Raw genomic sequence first — 20,701 nt, forward strand, 5'->3', positions numbered from 1 at the left:
CATGAGTATGTTCATGAAGATTCTCAGTCATCCAGGTGGAATTGTCTGAAGGTTGAGTCATGGCAACTGGACTTCTTTTCTTTTTGGTTAGAGACATTTTGCTACTTGTCCAAGCAGCTTCTTCAGTCTAAAAAAGTTGGTTAGGGGGACCCCATAAAAGTCTTCCAGGGTGGCTGTGTTTCTTACTAGCAAGATAGGCTGTTGAAGGGACAATAGAAGATGTGATTAGTAGAGTCTTTGAAATATAGATGTCTTACTCCTAATCCCTCACTCATCCCCAGGGGGATGTTAAGTGTTGCCTTCCTGGTGAACTTTTGAACTGTTCTTAATCTTCCTGGGGACTGTTGAAAGGGCAGCCTGGAAAATGGGAGACAAGTTGTGTCTGAGGCCTCCACCTCTGTTGAGGGAAGGATTTTCCACTTTGGCATAAATGGATTCCTTCACTCCTCTCTTAAACCACCTATCTTCTATGTCCAAAATGTGGACATTATTGTCCTCAAATGAGTGTCCTTTTTCTTTTAGATGAAGGTAGACTGCTGATTCTGGTCCTGTGTTGTTGCTCCCCCTATGCTGGGCCATCCTCTTGGGTAAAGGCTGTTTGGTTTCCCCAGTGGAGAGCTCTGAGCATTCCTCACTGCACTGGATTGCATATAGTACATTGCTCTTCTTATGTTTTGGTGATCATATCATGAGTTTGGTTTCATATCATGAGGAAAAGCAAAGCTATGGACTGAGTTTCAAGGCACTTACCAATCTCTCACCCACCAAGTCTGACTGTTTTTAAGGGGCATGACTAATGTGGTGCAGGTAAATTAGGGAGAAGCAGTTATACCTAAAGTCAGACAGGCTACAGCTTTTGTGGCTTTTTAAAAAAAATCTCCACCCCTTCATTCTCCCCATTCCCCATCAACTTTTACATTTAATTTCTCTTTACTGTTTTCATTTCCACCTTTGCTTGAGTTTGTGCTTTTAAGGACTACTCTCTCTGGGATTTCATAGGTGACACTTGAATTAAATCTTATTTCATACATAAAAAAGGAAAGATTTATTGAGCCACATTTGACAGCAATGCAAGGAGCAGCTGGAACTGTTTCAAATTCATCTCTTTCCCATCAGCTCAATGAGAGTTCAGTGTGATGGGGATGAATTGTATGTTATGTTCCCCCCCCCCCCCAATTAGGCTCTACTCAGCTACAGACTATCTCAATAAATAAAAAATGGCCACAAGTGTACATCAATACCAAAAAAGTATGTCTTCCCATATCCCCCTGGACAGGCTGGACAATAAAATACTGCCTTGTTACAGTGAAACAGAGAAGTTGACAAACTGTGGCTAAGACAAGGAAGGGAAGATCGTTAGGTCAAATCCATATGAGCGCTTTAAGGGATCAGATATGATATTGGCACATTCAATCCACATAAGGTGCTTTAACCTACACTCATCTACAGATGATTCATATAGACACTCAGCACTAACAAGTCAGTAGCTGGTATCCACCTTCCCTTATGGGCGTAATTTACATGTTTATTCCAGATCCCTGTTTAAACACATAAGTTTTAGCAATGAGGGAAAGTAGACAACAGCCAATGACTTATTGATATTTTATATTTCAAATTTGAAATGTATTAGTGCTAGATATCCGTGTGAACCATCTACATATCCACAATACTATTCAAAATACGATACATTTAAACCACTTTAACCATAGTGGTTAGACCCTACAAGAAATCATGGGAATTATATCTGGGGGATGGATGTAGGAATGTGTAGGACTGAACTCCACTGAAAAGTGGTGTGTTGGAGACAGCTCTATCATTCTGATAGTCTCATTTGATATGGAATGCCTCATTTGTGTGTTTGACCCATTTAATGTTGGAATAACAAAAATCTGATGAATATGCTTTAGAATATAAAACAACCAATTACATCATAAAATTATCCCAGTGAAATAAATTATATTCTGGTTTAATTAGGCAACATAGATGTATTTCTGTTGTCAAACAGCATTATTTGGGGAAAAATGCCAGGAAATTTGAGGAAATATCCAGAACAGTTCTGAAAGTGAGAAAAGATGCTCTCTAAGACGACATACGTTGTCAGCATAGCCCAATCATGGGGTGAACAAGAAATATTTTATTAAGACTTGAAGGAAGGGAGGATAGGATATTAGTCCATTACACTGAATGGAAAATAACAGTTAAATTATAGATGATGCCTGAGGATGTTTCATTATTTCTAGATACTGTATTTCTGTAAAGCTGGTTTCCCAACCCAATGCATTTCAAGTATATTGTACTGAAGGGCCATCAAACTTAGTCTGCAGAATCAAGTTGTAAAGTACTGTATGGTTATGCTAATTGGTGATTATAAGTATTGTAATCTAATACATCTGGAAAGTAAAGGGAGGCCTAATGGGCTGATGTTAGCAAAGTAGCTGAATCTGACAGACTCCCAAGAATAAAAATAACATCTATTAATAATAGCAATATCTATTATTCAAGCAATCAATTGAATATTTATTATTCAAATAATTACTAGTAATATTAATCAAGCAATCCAACTACTGTAGTTTCCAGCTCTTGTAGTTGGAGTAAAAAAAAAAAAAAAGTATGTTAGAATAGAGCACAATTTAGACAACCTGATGCCCTCCAAATACTTTGGAATAAAGTACAACCAGCCCAATTTCTTACCATTGGCCATGCTGGTTGGAGTTGACAGAAGTTGAAGTCTAAAAACATCTGTAGGTGTTCTGAAAAAGCTATAAAACCATCTTGTAGGATAGAGATGGAAAAGATTCTCTGTAGTACTTGTAATGCCAGTGGAACAGATGGGACCTTCTGTATTTCTTCTTCTTTTTTTTTAATTCCTCCAAAGCATTCTGAAGCCAGGCATGCCAGCGTCTTTCTTATAAATCTGGGAATGCTGAGAACAGACAAGAAACATTGTTAGCCAAGCAATGCTCCTTCCACCCAGCCAATAAGAGTGTAAAAAGGTGTCATTCAGTCAGAGCCCACCTATATAAGCTACAGTAGTTCCTGAAGTAACAGGATGTTATGTTATGTGTGTATGTTTCTAGTCCATGCTGGGTGCATTTGTCTGGCCATTTTGCAAAAACAAAAAACCACAAGAACAAAACAACCCTCAGGTGTTGGCATAAAGTGAGAGACATTCTTCTGGCACATACATTTATACTGAAGGCTATAATGATGGCCATGACACTTAGTTTTGCAGCTCAGAGCTATCCACAATTGCAGGAACTATGGTTATAGGCTGCAATGTAGAGTTTTTATGCAACTGCCTAAAAAGCTTAAATCCTGTTTGCTAATCAGGTTGTTTGTGAAGTCTTCTGAAGACAGGTGGCAGGAAGTAGGATGAGACAAGAGTTTCTTTAAAAAGGAAACTGACCTATTCTCCAGGTCCCCAAAAACTTCAGTGCTATGCTGCAGCAAAGCCAAATGAAAATTGACTCAGTTGCTCAAGGATAATGAAACTGTGGGAACACAGCAGCATGATGCTAATGCCTATAAATGCCATGTGTGATGGGTCTAGGAGACAGAAGTATGCCTCAAATATGACTTCCCAGTTCTCAAACGTCCTTAAATCTTGCTGGCATTCTCTATGCATAGGCAACATCTGGCAGAAGAATAGAAGCAACTCAATAACAGTTATGGTCACTGAAATATTTAGGACAGCAATTGACAGTACAGTAAATTCTATAGGCAAGGAATGGTACATAACAGGTGTTGGGAAAGTCCTGATTGCTATATGAGTATACCCATGTCACTTTCTTGACAATATAGAAGTGCTTTCTCGTTGCTCTCTTCTGATAGTCTGTCCTATAGCCTCGGGATTTCCTTATGGTTTTCATCCAATTCAACCCTTACTTTTTTTTTCAGAATAACCAAGGACAATCACTTGCTACCAACACTTACATTAAAAATGTATGTCTACCCAGGATAGTGTACTCATTAAGGTGCTAGACTGGGATCAGGAGATTCAGGTTCGAGTGCACCCTCAGTCATTGGCTGAGCTTTGGTTAATCACTATTTTGATAAAATCTGATTGGAATTACCTGAAGTTTGATGTGATGTTTTGAATATATATTGTATTTTGTTTAACTTGTACTGTATTTCTTGCAACACATTATTATGAAACATGGCCTCCTAATAACTTGTTTATGAGCTATTGCATTCCCTGCACTCACATAAGCCACCAAGTAGGGGACCAAGATACTGCATGAAATTACATAAGTGCAGCATATTTGGCAACTTTGTAAGGATGTAAGAAGCATAAACAGCATGTGGGAGAGCAAGGCAAGAGCCAACCAGAATGATGGGCTATGACTGCACCCAAAACTTCCACCATCCAATGTCCCAAGGAAAACTGGTTGCATAAGTTGTTTGGTCAATATTGTTATGAAGGGATCAGCCAGCCACAGATGAGCACCAATCAGAAGTCCTGATTCCAGAGCTGTAGACCAACAGCTTGGATCCCAAAAGAATATAAAAAGATTGGATTTGGGGTCAACAACCAGAAGATCTGAAGCATTCACTACATTGCCAACATGTGTCTGTTCTTCTCATACTTTCTTGCTTCCACATCTACTCTTCTCACTAAAGACTGAACTGCATTTAAACTAAATGTTATATTTGCCATAAAGGGGTACGTAAGGCAGGGAGTTTCCCAAATCTTGAATAATATTACTGTGAGAGAATTAAGAGCATGCATGGAACTGATAACAATTTAACTATAAACATTAACAATATGCCTGCAGTCAACTAAACCCTGATAAGACTCTATGTCAGATGCACTAAGTCATGTGTCTGATAATATCTAGTACTTTGCCACAGATGCTTTAACTATGTAGTGAGGATGGCCATGTTGTCTATGATTTATAAGCTAGGACAGATGCAGACCAAAAACTCAGTGTCTTTGGAAAAGGATGAATATTGACCACAAAATGGCTATGTTGGCTTAGCTATACATGCTTATGCAATCATCATTTTCTGTAAAGGCAGTTGGTTTGCTGGGCTGCCTATCCTAGTGATAAAATATATCATAGGTATACCACAGTGAATAAATTCTTGAGTTTATTAGGCTTTGAACACAGGAGACTGCTTGAGTGAATGATTGCGCTTTGGAAAAAAATCACTGGACTTAACAATTTCCCAGCCTAACTTACTTCAGAAAATTATTGTTGGGGGAAGGGGGGAATTGGGAGGAAAGAGTCCTACACATTACATCCTGCACCAGGGATACATAACTGTGGCATGTTAATGGCCCAATTCCTTAGACCCCCAAAAGTGGGTGGGTCTGTGCCACATTTTGGGAGAAAGTTTCAGCTGTCTTTATGAAATAGGTACCTTAAGGATCTATGAAGCTTAAGGCACCCATTTTGCATCTTAAAGCCCCCAGATCACAAATGTTTGCCCTCCATGAAGCCATAAATGGATAGGCTGCATGTGAACCCCATGCTGCACTTTTTCTATCTCTGTACTATAGGAATTATGAGATAAAATTCAATATAATAATATAAATATAAATCAAGATTCCAGAGACTCAGCTAAAATAATCAAATCCTCCAGTTTTACTAGGCGTGATCCTATCCAAGGCCTTGGCTGCTGCTTGGAATAGGGAGGCAGCTGGGGCCTTGGATAGGATCATGCCTATGTGGCCTCTCTTGCCACATCGGCCCCGACATTGGTTTACAGAGGAATTGAGGGTGCTGAAGAGGGTCAAGAGACGTCTAGAGCACCGCTGGAGGAAGACAAAGACCGAATCCAACCTAACACAGGTTAGAGCCGCTATCAAGGCCTACACTTGGCAATAAGAGCGGCGAAGCGTCAATACTTCTCCGCCCTTATCACATCCTCAGAGTGCCGCCCAGTGGCCCTGTTTGGGATCACTAGATCCCTCCTTGGTAAGGGGGATCTGGGGATTCATTTGCAGGGCCGCGCAGAGGAATTTTCAGAGCATCTGCAGGACAAAGTCGCTCGGTTTCGTTCCAAGTTAGACTCTGAGCGTGGCGCATGGTCTGGGGAGATACCAGGGGATTGTTCTTGCCCAGTTATCTGGGAACGGTTTGATCCTGTTGTTCCTGAGGAAGTGGACAGGATCCTTCAGACTGTGAAGGCCACCACTTGTCATCTGGACTCATGCCCCTCCTGGCTGGTGAAAGCAGCTCAGGAGGTGACATGCAGTTGGATCCAGGTGATAGTTAACACATCCTTGCGGGAGGGAGTGTTTCCAGCTCCCTTTAAAGAGGCGTTGGTATACCCCCTCCTCAAGAAACCCTCCCTGGATCCTACCATACTGACAATTTCCATCCAGTCTTCCACCTCCCCTTTTTGGGGAAGGTGATTGAGAAAGTGGTGGCATCACAGCTCCAAAGGGTTCTGAAGGAAATGGATTATCTGGACCCCTTCCAGTCAGGTTTCAGGCCCAGTTATGGAATGGAAACAGCATTGGTCGCACTTATGATCTCTGGTGGGAGCGAGATGGTGGAAGTGCGACCATCCTTGCTCTCCTTGATCTCTCAGTGGCTTTCGATACCGTCAACCACGGTATCCTGTTGGGACGACTCAGGGAATTGGGGGTGGGCAGCACGGTCTTGTGCTGGTTTGCTTCCTTTCTCCAGGGCCAATCCCAATCAGTGGTGATAGGGAGTGAGAGGTCCCATCCTTGGCCCCTCCTTTGTGGGGTGCCGCAGGGTTTGGTTCTCTCCCCACTCCTTTTCAACATCTACATGAAACCGCTGGGCGAGATCATCCGTCATCATGGGATGAGATATCATCAGTATACATCTCCATCCCAGGTGAGGTAAGTGATGCCGTGACCGCCCTCTCGCGGTGCCTGGAGGCTGTAAGGGTCTGGATGGGGAACAACAGGCTTCAGCTGAACCCTGGTAAGATGGAGTGGCTGTGGGTTAATGGCTCCTCTGTATCTGGGACTTTGTCATAGTTGGTACTGGATGGGGTAGCACTGCCCCAGACAGACCCAGTGCGTAATCTGGGGGTCCTCCTGGACTCACGGCTCCTGCTCAAAGAGCAGGTGGCAGCCGTGGCTAGGAGGGTTTTTGCACAACTTCGGATTGTGCATCAGTTACACCCTTTCCTGGATCAGGATGCCCTTTGAACGGTCACTTATCCCCTTGTTATCTCCCAGATAGACTATTGCAATGCGCTCTACATGGGGCTACCCTTGAAGAGTATCCAGAAGCTTCAGCTGGTCCAGAATGCAGCTGTGTGAGCCATTTTTGGGGCCCAAAGAAGGACCCATATAACACGCGAGCTGCATTGGGTACCAGTTTGCTTCTGGGTCCAATTCAAGGTGTTGGTTATCACCTTTAAAGCCCTACATGGCATGGGTCCAGGTTACCTGAGGGACCGCCTCTCCCCCACAAGTTCATCCCGTCCCACCCGATCACACAGAGAGGACATGCTCCGGACCCCTTCGGCAAAAGAACTCCGACTAGCAGGGTCCAGAAGACGGGCCTTCTCTGCTGTAGCCCCCGCCCTTTGGAATATCTTGCCCCTGGAGGTGAGACAGGCCCCCTCACTCCTGGCCTTTCGGAGGGATCTGAAGACCTGGCTCTGCCATCTGGCCTGGGGCAAGGAGGGGGATCATCAAATGTGGGGTTGTCTAGTCCCTTAGTGGCCTGGCGTTGCTGCCTTGAACCAGCAGCCTCCTGGATTTTTTCCCTTTTATTTTTGTGAGTGTATATTGTTATAGGTTTTAATTGTATATTTATTTATTGTTTTAACGTGTTGTGAGCCGCCCAGAGTCCCCCATTGGGGGGAGATGGGCCGGGGACAAATTAAATAAATAAATAAGCAGGCTGAAATAGAAAATCAGAACTGAGAGGTAAGTGCAGAGAAATGATGGTTGAGTACTAGTCATCAGCAAAATAAAAAAAAATCTGCTTTTGATTACATTGCTTAACAGGGCCAGGAAGATAGGGTGTAAACTATCTATTGAAGGACATAACAAAGAATAATAATGCACTGCTCTGATTGTTTGTAAAATGGAGATCTACAGTCTTGGTAAAAGGCAGGGGAGGGGGCCTTGTATGTTATCATTTCAGCATATTATGAAAGGATCTCAAATCATAACAGAACTACCTTAGAAGAAACAGAATATGGATAAAAAAGAGAAATGTGTTTAACTGGAGCCCTCAAGCAACCCATAGGCATCTCTGTCCTAGATCAATTATTACCCAGTCGGTGTCCAAATTCAGCAACAGTCTTGTTCCCATCTAAAGACACTGTGCAACAGAACCGTACTTACGGAACCAGTTTTCTACATAAATGGATATTTACTATCCAAATGGCAAAGTATTTGGTGGCAACTAAATTTCAATTACACATGAGAAACAGATATTTTTTTAAGGCAATTATATTTTCCACTCTGACCTATTAGATACCCTTAGGAGTCTTAATTTTCACATTGTTTGGGTACAGATTATCAAAGTCATAGTTAGCAGAAGATACGACTATTTAAATTTAGATAGGCTGTTTTATACATCTTAATATCATACAACATTTAAGCTTCCATTCTGAACCAGTTATCCAATGAAATATAATCAATACATTTATGCTTTAAAGAAAACAAACAGTGAAAGAATGTCACTTTCATTTATGCCAATTTCTCCTCTGGCCCAATAGACTTTTTTGGCAATGATTGATTAAACAGCTGTGTTGTCACAGATAGATTGAACAGCTGGAGAAGAAAAGTTTCAGACAGTAAGACCAGACTCTGGTTGTTGTTGGAATACAGACAGGGCAAATGTTCAAAAATTCTGAATAAAGGCTTAATACACTTTTTCTGTAGGAAAAAGGTTTAGTAAATGGGCCTTAAGGAAAAATAAGCACAGGAAGCTGCAGAACACGAAAAGAGGAGAAGATCTAAGACTAGAAGAGTGGAAGTAGAAGATAAAGAGGGATGGATGTGAAAGCAGCCAATTTAAGCCAACTGCAGTTGTGGTGTGTGGTCAAAAGCTAAACTATCTAGTGGGCTGTTAAATAAATACTACCACCACAATATTTTTTGCTTTGCTACTTGCTTTGGAAGTCTAATAAATCTGTCAAATTTAAAATCTAAAAGGTAGGTTTATGCTCCTCTGTATGAACACAAATCTTGCCAAACATGAAACAAGTAGAGGTAGGTCAAGCATTTCAGCATTTTTTTTGTGCCAATTTCTAAATACATTAAATATTTTTACAATTAAGGGTTCTTCAGACCAACAGTTGCTATGTTTCGGTTCCTTTTTAGCCCTCACTGCTCCAGAACAGATCCTGTAGACATCAGTTTTTTTCCTCCAGTTTAATGGAATAAAGAAAGTAAGAGGAATCTTAAGACTGCATTGTTGCTGAATTCTAGTCATAAAACAGTGTTTAAAGCCTTGTTTTCTTAACAGAATACAGTAATAGCAAGAAATCTAAATAAACAAATACATAGGTATTCACTGCTGAAAATAAGAAGGAAAACCTCCAAAAAGAATGGCCAGAGTTTCATCTAGACCAATCACTCAACTGCTTGGCCAGTCAGTCCAAATATGTGTCTTCTATGTCAAATATGTAACATCTAGCAATTATAGTGGAAAATACTGTATTTCTACTTTAATTATAGTAGTTTGTATATTATTATTGTATATATTATACAATTATAATATTATTGTATTGTAAATGCACTTGTAAAAATAACCCTTGGTTAAAGACCCTAGCACATACAAGTGTTACCCCTTTTTTGTTGAAATATGTAACCAGCCTCCTTAAAGAATGGGCTGGGACAAATAAATTATATCAGTCCTAATAAGTGGTGGAACAGAGTGCATCTTGCAGTTAGCCTATGGTTACCAAACTCATCCAAGGGAACAATTGTTTTTGTTCAGTTCAGTGTAGAAGAAGCCCCAGAGTCAAAACAAGTGAAAGCCTTTATGGATCACTTTAAATCCCTTCTCCTCCTACATTAAAAGCAATCTAGGATAAATATGGAAGAAAAAGAACAAAAGAACAAACAAATCTAGGCCTAGTTCAAGTTCAGTTTTACAGCACAGCCCTAGGTCTCCACTAGACTTGGAGAGCTGTTGTAAACCATAAAAAGGCGAAGGGGAACAGTGACTAGAAAATGTTAAAACATATCAGTTGTAAATTATGCAACAAATTCAGAACAGACATAAATGTTCTTTTAGATAAAAGTATAAAGTGGACTGTAGAATTACCTGGGGAGTAAGGCCTATTTAACTCACTCGCTTACATCTGAGTAGAGAAGTAAAAATCATTACAGCACAGGAACAACGTTATTGTGCTGAGCCAATGAAACTAAACAGGTCAGGATGTGGTCAGTGACTAAATGAGAAACCTACATAATACAAAACATTAGACCATGATAGAAGAAAGGCAGAATATACCAGTGAAATAAATAATCCCAAGCAATGAGAAAAGCATTGGCAGGAGCTATAAGGAATCCTACGAACACACATGAGAGAATACACAATAAATTTTTTGATGCTTGGCCATTCTATACACACACATACACTGCTTTCAACCAAGATATTCTATAATTATCCCTCATGGGGTTTCATGTGACATTCTCTGAATACCAGGCCACAGAGAGGGAGACTACGTGGCAAGCATACCATTATGTCTTCATATTTCCAGTTTGCACTTGAAATAGTTAATAAGACTCTAAGGACTTACACAATCTGCCTAGGGTTACAGTACCTCAACTTTCGTAAAAGAGGGCATATTATGGTGATAGTTATTTTACCAAATACTGTATAGAGCATAATATTTATGTATTCATTTTTGCTCCTCTTCCCTATCACTCAAGCCTAAGGCGATAGATCCAATAAAAAAGTACTAACTTCATTGATTCATAAATTCAAATCAAACATACATCAGGTAATGAGTGAGAGCCACCCATAGGACTCTTTTGGCTTGATTCACACAGGACTATGTAGCTAAATTGTAAATCCCAGATTAGCAAAACAATTGCCTGCTCATATTATGTTACGCCCAAACAAATGGCTGAACAATCACCCAACATGCTAAGCTAATTTTCCTCTAGCAATTTATAACATCTTCTAAAGTTGTCCAACTAGTAGTAATGAGGACGTGCTTCATGTTGCTTCAGTGATGGCTGAAAATAATGTAAGCCACTAATGGGGAAATGGCATGAGACAATGGTTGGGTTCTCACAACATGCTGAAACAATAATGACCGGACTCCATTTGAGTCCTCAAAAGCGTTGAAGAAGTTCTCCTTCAGAATTTAAGAATTTGGCATCCAGAGAATTGTTTTCTGCACCAGAACTGACTGGAACTTAAAAGCCATCCTTATAAAAATCACACCTGCTTTTTTCATTTCAGCATTATTATTAATTGTAATAAGAGAGGAAGTATCTATGTTGCTCTTGTTAAATAAATGGAAATCAAACATCAATTGTAAATTACTTGAAAATCTACCAATAGATTAAGATTTGCTTTCTGGACACAAGAAGGTCTCTCCTGAATCAGGCCAAAAGTCCATCTAGTCCACCATTCTGCTTCTAATTATGACAAACTAGGTGTGAGCAGAAAAAAGTCACATACCCCATAATACATATAATTTCCTGGATATTTTACTAGAGTAAATTACAAACATGAGGAAGAAGCAAGAAAAAATGCAGCCATTACAAAAATTCCCTTAGAAAAGTAATTTGAAGAGGGCCAGAAGAAAGAAGGTAGTGTTGGTTTTATCACCTATATAAAGTGGCATCTATCTTGTTTCTTGAATAGTCAGGGGAATGACATTTTTGTACCTGAGTATTTCTGTGTACACTTTTGGCACTAATGCTGTGTTTCTCTCAACAGATTACTTCATCATTCATCTTTCTCACACCCAAACTCCTCCATACCATCTTTGATCTTTGGCAGTGCATGGATTTTCTTGACTTCAAGGGTAGTCAAGACCCCAAGATATTTACCACCTTTACAGAGCTGAATCTCTGCAGTTGCCAGCCTGGAGGAAGGGGAAAGGCTGTTTACTTGGGCCAAGCTACTCTAATGAAGAAGAGGGTCAACCTCATTAAACATGCAGCTGTTCTTCCTTTTCTTTTGTTTCCACTGAAGGACTTTCCTCTCAGTAGGGATCCTTCCACCTCTGACCTTCCTCAATTTGGATGCCCTACATCCCCATTTCCCTTTGGGAAGCTTACATTATACCATATCTTGATCCATCCAGCAGCCTCTCCTCTGAATGCCCTGAGCAGTACTCACAGAATGACAACAGTGATGATGGGAAAGCCAACCGAGGCAGGCACTGCAAGACTCTGGAGGTGAAATCCAAGGTTAGTCACAAAACTCCAGCAGGTGCACTCAGGCTCATGTGGCTTGTAGCAGAAGATACAGGAGGCGCAATGTGCAATCCAGCAAACCCAAGAGGCATGAATGCAGCCAGTCTGTGTCAATGCTCCAGAGGTTCTACTGCTATTGAGTCAGCAGCAGTAATTGGGTCCTCTACATTCCTGGAGCATAGCAGAATCCCAACTTTATTGTCAGAAACCTGGACAGATGGCATTTTCAGCATCTATAAAGAGTATTTATCTGCAAAAAGATGAATGGTAGCCCTAGCTATGCCAGTATATGACTTCCTGCATGACAATACAATGACAAAGAGAGAGAACTGCTTCACCGTGCTCTTTTCACTCACAGCACATTAAAAAGTGAGTAGGGAGGTCAAGTGTTTGTCCAGGTAGTTACCAAGAGTTGAGCTCAACTCAACGACACTTAATTAACTAATTGTATAAATGTATCATGACTTACAAGCTCCAGCCAATTGAAATGACCAAAGTACTCCATGGAGAGCTGACTCTCTCATAGCTTCATCATCTGTATCATCCTGCAATGCGGCAAGAAGAATTTCAGTACTCTTCAGGTGTAGATGCAGCCACTCCCTGAACACACAATGAAGCTATCTGATGACCATTTTAGCATGAAACTGGCTCCATAGTTTCTGGCAAATACTATCAGAGGTGTAATAATGGTATATCCTCACAGAGCATAGCTGAAGTTTATATAATAGACAGGTGGCTTTAAGCAGATCAGGTCATAAATCCCTAACGTGCAGAATTATTTTGATGACACTCATCTGATAGTTGAACTATATCTAGCTACTGCAGGAAAGAGTGCTGTGACCTTTGCAAACACAATTCTCGTATAAATTACAGGGCAACCTAAAAGAGTCTGTACCAAGAGTTAACACTGAGAGGCACGAATACTGCTTGTAATACATCTGCTTTCTGGGGAAGATAAAGAATTCTGGAAGCCAGCCCAGCAAAGGCATTTTCTCAGGGAAACCTGACTCATGTCTTATCCTTCCAACCTTATAACTGCATATAGGAAAAGTCTTTGAAAAGTAGCTTGTGAATGACTCAAAAAAGCAAGGTTTGAGGCTGATATGGAGGCAATTGGTAGAAAAAGTTCAGATTACTCAACCTCTCTCATTTTTTGCTTCCATACTTCTACCAATAAAAAATGCAGGGAGGAAGGGTTCCCTAGGGAATCCAGATGTCAATTTTATAGCAGCTGTTCTGCTGCTGTAGCAAGCAGATGAACTTAAAAAGCCTCAGGCACAGAGTTCACAGACACGGGTAATCATTCCAGAGTAATTACCAGCTTGCTCTCTCAGAGGATTTCACCTGTGAGAAATCACTGGGAGCTAATTACTCCAATTACTCCCTTGATACCTGCTGCCAGCAGAGACAGCAAGCAAGCAGCAGGGTTTGGTAAGAGCTGAAGTCAATGTGCCTCCCAGAACCATCATGCAACATCCCCTTTGCATTTTTTCACAGCCTTTCCAGTTCACCTGCATGTTAGCATCTCTTCCACTAGTGCCACCTACATTGCCATGGAACCACTCCTACCCTAGTTTTTGCCTTCTGCTCTGCTCTTTTCCTCAAGAATTATGAAAACAAGCTCAGCTTCAGCCAGTTAAGTAAATGAAGTTGAAAAACAGCATATCTGGAGAGGCAATAAACTTGTAGCCAACATGGCACTGCTGAAGGGAGAGAAGGGGTACAGCTGCATGTGCCAGAATAGTAAGGAAAAATGTAGGAAAAATAGAAGCAGTAAAACAGGTACAGCACATAACAGATATGAAAACATTGTATGACCCCCATTTTCATAAGGAGCTCTTTGTTACTCTGAAGTTTTGCCAAAAGCATCCATTCCAACAAACTCTATGTAATCTATTCAAGAGTATTACTTTGACTTGACAGGGGGTACCTCAAAACCTTTCTTAAATGCATACTGTGACAAATTAAAACTTAAGATTTTAGGTTTCTAGCCTTCATGATAATAGGTATCTTGAGAAGAAGAAAAGTGTGTGTTTCAAAAGAACATGTTTCATATATATTTGTATTTAAGTCTTCATCCTAAAAAGAATCATTCTGAATTTTGGAATAAGCATTTTCAGAGTTTACAGCACAATCCTATATAGGTCTTCTTAGAAATATGTCCTTTTGCCTTCATCAGAGCTTACTTCTTAAGAGATGTGTTTAGAATGGCAGGTTTAGTCACTTTGTCTAACTTACTGTGCCTAGCACTCCACTATGTTTGTGGTAGTCTTACAAGATACTCTTAACATGTGCCAATAAGCTGTCATATACATCATACCTGTTACAATTTTCCAGTAGGGTAGAATATTCAAGGCACAGGCAACCACAGATCTGCTGATATTTTTCAACCATAAACATAATGAGGAGATCTCTGTCTGGAATACAACTACTCTTGTGAAGAAAAGGCCAGAAGGCTTTTGAACCTAAATTACACAAGTTGGCTTATCAGCAAGAAGACAGCTAGCATTATGACTACTAAAAATCAAGACCTGTTAAGAAAAAAAAGGACTGTTCAATAAACTTCCCCTTCTACCTGCTGCCAAATTTTATGCAAGTGGAACTCAGACCTTAAAAGTTGTTGCAGCTTGGGAATATAAGTAATTGAGCTGCTATCAAGAGTCGGCCCTTATCCTAGAAATCATTTTTATAAAGTTGTATGTATTTCACATTCGTATGAAAAAAGACTGGCACCAAAAAAACCCCAGCCTCCTGAGAAACTCAGTTTCTGTTCAGACTAGCAAGTCATTCAGCCTGATGGCCTCAAACCAAGCTAGGAACTAAAGAAAAAATGTCTAGCAAAATCTTGTAACCCCAGAGAGATATGCCAGACTTACAGTGATCAAAGGAGGAGCCCAAAGTGGTTTTTCTCTTTTCTTTTTTTCATGGTTAGTAGAAACAGGTCAAGCTATATATTTATTTATTATTAACATTTCTGTGCCACTTGATTCCAACTGGTTTGGAGCATAATCAAAAACATTAAAACTCCTTAAAAACTATAGTACTTTTGGGAGGTCACAAAATTAAGATGAATCTTAGGCCCACTTCCTGCATCATTAGATTAGATTAGATTAGATTAGATTGACCCCAACCCTGCTGGTTTTCCATAAGACGTAGCTGTGTCACCAAGCTTGGAGATCTGGATGTGCAGATATGGCTGTATTGATTTGTTGTTGGTTGTTTTGTTTTTTGCCTTGGCTGCCAATTATGTATGTATTGTTTTTATTGTTACGTGTTTTATGGTGTTTAATTGTTAGCTGCCCACAGTAATGAATTGAGATGAGCAGCCATATTGAATGAATGAATGAATGAATGAATGAATGAATGAATGAAAGAAAGAAAGAAAGAAAGAAAGAAAGAAAGAAAGAAAGAAAGAAAGAAAGAAAGAAAAATTTCGCTTGGTGCAGCACTTGGGCAAAGAAAACACAACAAAAAGGCATAGGCTGCATCCACAAAGCCCCATATTCTCCTCTCTTAAATCAAAAGTAATGTCATAGACCTAATCATATGTCTTACAAGATTCTGTCTTTGCCCTACAGAACTTCTGTGCCATTTGATTTCTATTAGAGATACAAGATTTAGTGGACTGACAGTAACATGAAAGACAGACCATAATCTGGATTCTGAAGGGTTTGGGTAATTTTTTTAGGGAATGCAGGAAAATAGCAGCTTCTCACACTCTAGCTATAAACTCTAACTTAAAACTATAAGCATGAAGAATATCCTGGAAAGACAAATAAGTGGTCCTTTCCAGAGGGAAGTTATCCCAGGTTACTATGGGAAGCTAGCTATGTGGATTGCACTCCACAACATGGTTTATGCAACACAACTACCTGTTCCTTAGGGGAAAGTAGTAGAAACCACTGCTGATATGGAATGCAGATGTGAGGAGTGCTAAACACAGGATTGACAGCTGTAGCCACTTAGAAATCTCTAGTGAAAGACAAAGTTTGAGATGTCCAGTATCTTTTTCTTATGAACACTGTTTTCTGGAAAGGGAAATAAGACTGGTAGGGATTATTGGAGACAGAAAAAAACCAACTGCTACCATTTTTTGTCTTTTTTTTTTTTTTTGGCATCCTGAGTATATGTCAAAAATATATTTTCTTGAGCCTGCAAAGCAACTCTGCAAGCTTAGGAAAAGGCAGAGTTTTTTTAAAGGAGTAGCCAGCAGGAAGAATGAGGCTGTGCACACCCTTGCTCACTTCAGATCCAAATACCCCACACTCTAGCACAGCCTTTCTCAACTAGGGTTTCATGAGAGATTGCTTGGGGATCCGTGAGAGTTCTTGGTTGAAACAAACAAACTTTTTTTTAACTTTGCCTGCTGTGCTGTGCAATGCTGCACTCGCAATAGTGGGAATTTTTGTGCCCCTTGACTCAGCTGCCAGCCTGCCAGTTTGATGATGATGATAATAATTTATTAAATGTATATGCTCCCTGACTCCCAGTGACTCTGAGTGGTTTACAAACTGTAAAAACATTTAAAAACAAGGAACAACACAAAAACAACACAAAACAAACAGAGATGGCAAAGAAAACAAACCTGGATGAGAACAAGGAAAAGGAAGAAAGGGCTATCAATTGTCATCCCCCAAAGCCTGGGCAAAGAGCCACATCTTCAGGGTTCTTTGAAATACCAGCAGGGTGGGGGCCATTCAGATCTTGAGGGTAGCCTCATTCCAGGGGCAGGAACTGCTACAGAGAAATATTCAGTTATATGACTGAGGTATGCCCATCACTGCCAGTGCTACAGCATTCTGGACTGGCTGAAGCTTCTGGATGGTCTTCAAGGGCAACCCCACATAGAGTGCATTGCAGTAGTCAAGCCATGAGGTGACCAGGGCATGAGTGACTGACTGAAGTGCCTTCCATAGGAAAGGGCACAATTGGTGCACCAGATGAAGCTGGGTAAAGGCATTCCTGGTCACAGCTGTCTCCTGCGTAAGGGGTTCTCTGAGACCTGAATATTATTTCAACAGTTCCTTCAAAATAAAAAGGTTGAGAAAAGCTGCTCTAGCATGTCACTATACTACTGTACATATACCTCCTTGTTGAAGGGATGTGGCCAACAGTGTGTTGATATATAAGGTAGTCTCTGTGTCAAAGAGCCTGGCACATGCAAGACTGGCCAGAATTGTCTTTACTGTTGGCAGGTAATGCTACATGAGGCATTGGTGCAACTAAGCCTGGTAACCTAGAATACACGTTATCTTCTTAATAAACCATTGTGTGAAGGCCTCAGTTGATCAAACCCACAATGGCTGGAGAAAATGAATATCTGTGGGTCTATCTGAATTGCCCATAGCATATGGAAAATTGCAAACTGGAATATAAATCATAATTATAATGAGTTAATGAATAATATGGGGGGAAGTGTCCATGAATCTAAGAAGAAGGATGTAATAGATCTGAATGAATTAGTATGATCTTGTGGAGTGAATCTAATGAATACATGCATGGAGATTAAGTGTAGGTTTAATTATGAATGAAAGAGCTAAATTCGTACGAAAAGTATGAACTGACATGATGTGTGCTGTGGGTGCATATGAAGGTAGGAATGCACAGATCGGTGATACTTGCAAGTTATGCTCCATTGACTGGTAATAATAGGAAAAATTGTGTGCTACATTCTGAATGAATGAGATCCAGGAGAACAAATATTCAGTAGAATGACATGAATATATAAGTTGGGGGAATGAAATGAAAGTGCCTGGTCCATTTGCATACCCCAAAATGAATGAGAATGGTGATTGTTTACTGAACAATTGCTTGGAAAAAGTTCTGCTGAATGCAGAAACACCTGCAGCAAGAGAAAGTATGAATCATGTGTGACAAACCATTAGAAGGAAACTATTCTCCCAACAAAATGAATGGAAAAAAGACATAAGGAAAGAGGATGTGGAAACTACTTGGAACAAAGTGAAAACAATTACTGTATGTTACAAAGTGCTACCAAGTTTCACTAATGTGAAGTATGAAAAGTACATTTAATTAAATTATGAAAGGGGTTGTGGATGAGGAAAAAATGTAAGACAATGAAAATGCAAAGAATGTAGACAAAGAGAATAAGGAACAGTCAAGATTAAAAGAGACAAAGAAAATGCAAAGCAATTTTGCTGGAAACAAAAACACTGTTCTGTAAGTGGGTGAAGAGGACTAAACAAGAAACCTCTGGCAGACTGAATGAAATTAAAAATAAAAGTGATCAAATATTCTGGGTGAAACTGAAGTGAGAGACTTGGGGCAAGCTGCTTTTATAGATCTGTACGGAAATGTATTTTTAATACATTAAGAATGCAATTGAAGTAATACTATAAATGTTAGTGTTCAAGAAAAAATTGATGAAGTCATAAAGGTTCTGAGAACGTTGAAAAACAGGTTGCATGTGTAGATGGGGTAAGTGGAGAAATATTAAAAAATGGAGTGGCTGCATGTCGTCTTTAACATGTGTGTGAAGATTGCCTATGTTCCTGATTATTGAAATAACACTGCTATTTTCCCCTATGCTAAGGGGAAGAAAGCAGGAGTGAATGCAAAAACTACAGAGGGGATTAGTTAGGTGTGAGAAAATGGCAGAATTTTGATTTAAAGAATACAAGAAAAGTCAGTGAACAAAATGTGAGAAGTTTGGTTGAGCTATAGACTGGGCAGGGAGTGCATAGACTATATTTTTGCTCTTTAGGAGGTTACTGGGATGGATGGATGGATGGATGGATGGATGGATGGATGGATGGATGGATGGATGGATGGAAAATAAAGTGAGAATATGTATGCTTTTTGATTTAAAGGAAGTGTATGATAAAATGATTGTAAAATTATAGGTTTTCACACAGCATGCAGAACCCAAATACTAAATATGTATAGCAAACCTGGGCTATTTCTATTCTAAGAAAATCCACAATGGAATGTTTTGCATGAATTTGGATTTGAAGGTTGGTTGCCAAATGCAAAAAGAGCTGTATATGATGGAAGTAAAGCATGTTTGGAAATAAGCAGAACACTTAGTGAATGGTTCAGCTGAGCAGGCACTAAGACAAGGATGTGTGATATCCACTTGATTGTTTAATATATTTATGGATTAATATATAAGGGAAGCTTATGATGATGTGTATCAGGGACATTAATATATACAGACTTTTGTACTTGATGTCATGTTGGTGGCTGAGAACCCAAATTATTTGCAAGAAATAATTTGCAAGAAATAATAGATTGCATAATGCAATGTAAGAGTATGAATCTGAAAATCTAGGTATTGAACGCCAAGGTGGTTGGTCTGAACAACCAGAAATGGTGAAAAACTAGAACAGGTAAATGAATTTATGTTCCTTGATATGTTTATTAAAGATAGGAAACTGGATGGAGAAATTTTAAAACATGCAAATGAAGCTAAATGCAGTAAGAATGAGATATTTAAGAGGAGGTAGTCAAGAATGAATGGGTGCTGAGGAATCTAGTTTCAATACAAGAATGAGCATCTGTATAGAGGACTATGGAGTTGGCCTTGAAGAAGGTTGTCAACTGCTATTAGATAAACACCAGTCAGACCTGAAAGGAGAAGAGAGTGAGGAAGAAACTTAAGACTTGCCCCACGTTGATTCTTTTAGTACTGCATAAGAGGAGGAAGACAGAATCTGTGTCAGTTTCAAAATTCTGTTATTATACTCTGCAACAATAGAGTTACAGTAGTCTTTGTGGAGTCTGTTTCCTGATCTGGCCTACCTCAAGGGCTGACAGTCTAGCACAAAAGAAATATGTTGAGGTGGTTTATAAAGAATGAATGAGAAGTGAATTGAAAAACATACATGTAAACAAAATATGAGTGGGTCAAGAGGAAGACTAAGAAAGTTAAGAGTGGATGGAGTTGATGAAATCCTCAGAAAGAAGTAAGAAAAAGATAGTGTACAGGTAATCCTCGCTTAACAACCATTCATTTAGTGACCGTTCAAAGTTACAACAGTCCCAGCACCCCTGCAGTCATGTGATCATGACCTGGGCACTTGGCAACCAGCTCCCACTTGCAACAGTTGCAGCATCCCGGAGTCCTGTGATCACCGTTTGCGACCTTCCCAACCAGCTTCCAGCAAGCAAAATCAATGGGGAACTGCATGATTCGCTTAATGACCGTGATTTACTTAACGACCACCCCACTTAACCAATTTTCCCATCCCTATTGTGGTTATGTGAGGATTATCTGGATGTCTTTTGAAGATGCAAGAATGGTGTGTAAGACTGAAAGTTAGAGGGGTATAGTGAATGGTGGTGATGTAAACTAGGATTGTACAACACTTTAGATCCAAAGGTTCTTCATTAGAGCAGCTCTTTAAA

This window comes from Python bivittatus, unplaced genomic scaffold, assembly GCF_059951505.1.
Source record: "Python bivittatus isolate LINGU-HERP-01145 unplaced genomic scaffold, Pbiv_v1 ctg000480_np1212, whole genome shotgun sequence".
NCBI lineage: Eukaryota > Metazoa > Chordata > Lepidosauria > Squamata > Pythonidae > Python > Python bivittatus.